General features: G+C 51.7%; 1 protein-coding gene across 9 annotated transcripts in view; it reads left to right on the top strand.

Moving 5' to 3' along the window:
- LOC105565376 (serine/threonine-protein kinase tricorner) overlaps positions 1-4,079 on the top strand; it is a 153,593-nt gene that overhangs the window by 106,601 nt on the left and 42,913 nt on the right. The window contains exon 1 of one of the 9 annotated variants that reach the window (XM_012018520.1): positions 1,599-2,229. The exons of the other annotated variants lie outside the window; for them this stretch is intronic. The gene's annotated coding sequence lies outside the window, so the exon portion shown is untranslated. Of the gene's footprint in view, positions 1-1,598; positions 2,230-4,079 lie in introns of those variants that run through there. 9 annotated transcript variants of the gene reach the window in all.

Below are 4,079 nucleotides of genomic sequence, written 5' to 3'. Positions count from 1 at the left end.
GTGGCGAGATCTGCGCATAGCAATATCGATCGCCGGGCGATCACATCTTGCCACGCGCTCGAATTGGGCGGTAGGCCGGCCTAAGACAACGATTTTTCATAATTAATTACTCGTTAACTATTACGAAAATTGCAAAATGGTACAGGACTTTTCCGTTCATCTCGATCCGTTTTACCTTCTCAAAAATTTTGTCGGATATGGAAAGACTCACCCTGTATATAATAAAAAGCGGGGACTATTACTTCCAATATAAATACGATTATTACTATTACATATAGTCATTCGAAATTTTACTCGTGGTTGTTATTGCAATATTTATGGTACACTTTACCAAATTAAAAGCTCATTTTAGTTTATGACAACCATATCACAAGTTGCATGGACGAATTGTGCCTACGAGAACTATACAATACATTGTTAGGTCAACCATAACTTACGTAGTTGGAAGAATTATAAAAATGTGGGGTTGGCTCCTAAAATGACTATAAATTATAGTGAGATTGTGGTAACTGCAGCCATTTTTTTTCTGTCAGTGTAAGATTTGAAAAAAAAACTGTCATAAAATTCTTCGAAACGTTACGTTGTCCCACGATTACATGATTTCCAGGATAAATTTGAAGGGAAAATGCTCTCCGTGTAGGATCACGCTCGAGGTAACGCCGAGGCGCGAAATTTTATTTCCAACGTTTCGCGGAAATTTGCTCTGGCGGGAAAGCGCGAGGTTTCGGAGTTGGTTCCGCATTGCAGAACTGCATCCAATTAATACCCGTTTCCGCGGCACGAAACACACGTTTGTTTGTCCGCCTTTATTTATATTCGCGGCTCGGACAATCGCGCGGCGTCTACGCGTCGGAGACGGCCGATCGATGAGTTCCCCTCGGCGCACCCGCTCTTGCCGGAGTCGCTAAATTTTTAGAAAGCGCGATCGAAGCGGGCCCTTCACGTTTGACCCCCTTCGCGACTCGTTAACGGCGCGATGCCCCGCGCGCGCGTTCGGCTTCCCCGCGATAATATAAATCACGCCTCGAGCGCCGCGCGCGCCGGCCGTGTGCCGGATCCGCGGCGCTTACTTTCAAATCTCGCGGCCAACCCAGAAAGAAAGAGGAAAAGAAAGAAGAGAAATGCGAAGGGAGGGAGGGACCTCTCCTCGACGGAGGAAGAAAGCCCCGCGAGCGGTCGTTCGGGCCGAGCGCGAACGCCCGGCTGGACGCGTTCGTCGAACCTCGCGCCATCGCGCGCGCGCCGCGTAGGTGTCCGCTCGTCCGCGCTCCGCCATTGGGCCGTGACCGGCGGCGGTGGGGAAGCGGGACCGCGGAGCGATTGGCGGCCGCGCGTCGGCGCCGGCGGAAGCGGCGCCGCGAGAGGGTCGTGGGAGACCCAGGTTCCGCATCGGCGCTCAGACGGCCGAGAACCGTGCACCCTGCCGCGTCGTCGTCGTCGTCGTCGTCGTCGTCCTCGTCCTCGCCGTCCTCGTCGGCACCCGCGCGAGTACCGCAAGTTCCGTTACCGCGCGATCCGAACTCTCTCCCGTTGTTCCCTCTCGCGATCGCGGCGATCCGAAATCCAGGCCGGATCGCACGACACGTGACCGCGCGCGGAGGCTTCCAGAGAGAACGTGACCTACTCGCGGTCGGTCGAGGGCAGCGGAGCGAGAGACGGGGAAAGAGAGGTGGGAGAGGGACGGAGAGACGCGCGATCAGGTGACGAGAGAGTCCATCGCGCTTTCGGGCCTTTTCGTCGTCCCTCGGGGATGAACCTCCCCCCCTCGCCCTGCGCCCTGCGTGCCGAGCAAGTCGGAGTAGTCGCCGCTCGGCACTCGCGCGCTCCGTTTCGCTCGTCCGTGTCACTCGCGTTTGCGCGACGAGCGCCCGCCGCGACGGACTCCTCTCCGCCGTTCGGCGAGGTTCGCGAGAGATGAGGTGACTCCCCCGGTGTATCGAACGGAAACCGGAAGGAAGGAAACGTTGTGCCGTGCGTGTCTGTGCGCGTGTATGTGGTGTGCGCGCGCGCGACAGAGAGAGGCGCGTGCATCTTCCTCGAGGGCAGCCCCGAGACGGGGGCCGAGGTGCGCGTCGCGAGTTATTCGCGACGCGAGCGCGCCGTCTGACACCGCGCGAGAGAGCCGCTAAAATTGGACACCGCCGCCGCGAGCTCGCGCAGCTGATCGGAGGAGCCGGACCGGACGATGCGCCTCGTCGCGAGATCACCCCGTCGCGAGCGATAACGAAGGTGAGAGCGAGACGAGTGTCCTTCCGGCGCGACGCGCGAGCGCGCGCGCGCGCGAGGTGCGAATACCGCGCGCGCCTTTGACGATGCTAATTAGAGGCGACCGCCGAAATGCCGAGGCTTCGCGAGCGAGGTGGGAAACGCGCGCTCCGCCGTGTGGATGTTAACCCCTAACGGGCTCTATTTTGGTTCACTGAATATCGATCTTCGTGTACACCGCCGCACATTCGACACGCTTTATTATGCCCGACTCATTTGCGCGAACGTCCGGTTTTCGCGCGAGAGACATCCCGACACTGAGGTGAACTTGGTTCGTTGGCAGCGAGGAACTTACATCGCCTTTACCTTCGATCGTAGATCGCGCTTTGCTGGATGCGCGACACTTCCCTGAATAATTTTCAAATTGTTATGCACCGCTCGACCTTCTGCGTCCGCTCCTAATTAATTTTTATCACTGATAACGTTTATCGCGCGCAATATTTAAGTGAACACTACACTGAAAAAATATTCTGGTTGAATATGGACGAATCAGATAATTCCTTTAGGATTTACCAGAATTCCTTTAGGATTTACCAGAATTCCTGTAATCCTACAGAAATTCTGGTAAATCCTAAAGGAATTCTGGTAAATCCTAAAGGAATTATCTGATTCGTCCATATTCAACCAGAAATTTTTTTCAGTGTATGAATGCTGGGTTTTTTTTTTAAATGACGTTCCTAAACGCAGTTTCGAGTCGTTCACACGATTTACTATTTAGGTCGCCAATTCACTAATAACCTATTGTCACGGAGATAATATAGCACGGTTACTAATAATATACACCGTAAGATCCTTAATTCCCTTCTTATCGGACCTCTTAATTGGTTTCGCCCCTCATTAGAAATTCCTAGTCTGATTAGCGAGAATCGTTACGATAATCGTATCGATATCATCGCGCTCATTCCCACGCCCGTGTGATAAAAACAGTGTGTGGCTCCATATCGCCAAGTCAATTTCCACCGACGACCCATCGTCGCGTCGTACACGTGGAGGAGCCGATGCACCTGGCACCTGCATTACGCGTCCCGGTTCTGCCTAACGACGCGACGGCCCGGGTGACGCAAGGTATTCCGCTCGTTGGAAGGTGGAAGGTGGAAAAGAAGTGGCTGACGATGCTAATGACGTTCGTCGAAGTTTCATACGAACGAGAGAAGTCGAGCGTGTGCGTTTCTCCCTGGCCACGTTGTGTAAATATTCAGAGACGAAGGCGCGCGTCGCCGTAGATCCTTGAAGGTAGATCAAATCCGTAGATACCCCGCGATCGCGTATGCTGCTCCGTTATGCGAACTACATTCCAATGAACGAAGCGCGACGATAAACCTCGCGAAGCATGCGTCTCTTTCGCGTAAATACAGTGGACTCGCGAAACGGTGGCCTATGTAATTGATTTAAGAAAGATGATCATTCAATATTAACGTCAGTGTTTTCTTCATCGTACCCGGCATTTTTAATAATACAGAAAGTTTACCGCGAAAAAATATTACCTCAGCCAGGGAGGTCATATTTTTCGCAGTAAATGTAAAAGATGCCAGGTATGGTCAAGAAAACACTGACGTTGTTAATTATCGCTGGCGGCATTGAAGAATTCTTAGTAGTTTTCATCAATATTAACGGATAAACACATAAATATCTGTGATCGTTTGTGAATTTTTAAAGGCAATTTGTAACAATGATATTTGATCAGTTTTGTGTATTACTGTAGCTTAATTAACGATGATTTATTATTGCTAGCAGCGATTACTTTATAAGATAAACTCTCGAGGAAGTGAGGAAATGATTTTATAAATAGACAAGAGACTTGCACTTTCTGTGCT

Source organism: Vollenhovia emeryi, unplaced genomic scaffold, assembly GCF_000949405.1.
Source record: "Vollenhovia emeryi isolate VEMERY1.0 unplaced genomic scaffold, V.emery_V1.0 DF939153.1, whole genome shotgun sequence".
Lineage (NCBI taxonomy): Eukaryota > Metazoa > Arthropoda > Insecta > Hymenoptera > Formicidae > Vollenhovia > Vollenhovia emeryi.
The sequence above is the reverse complement of the archived record's forward strand: the minus strand, read 5'-3'. Positions and strand labels throughout refer to the sequence as shown.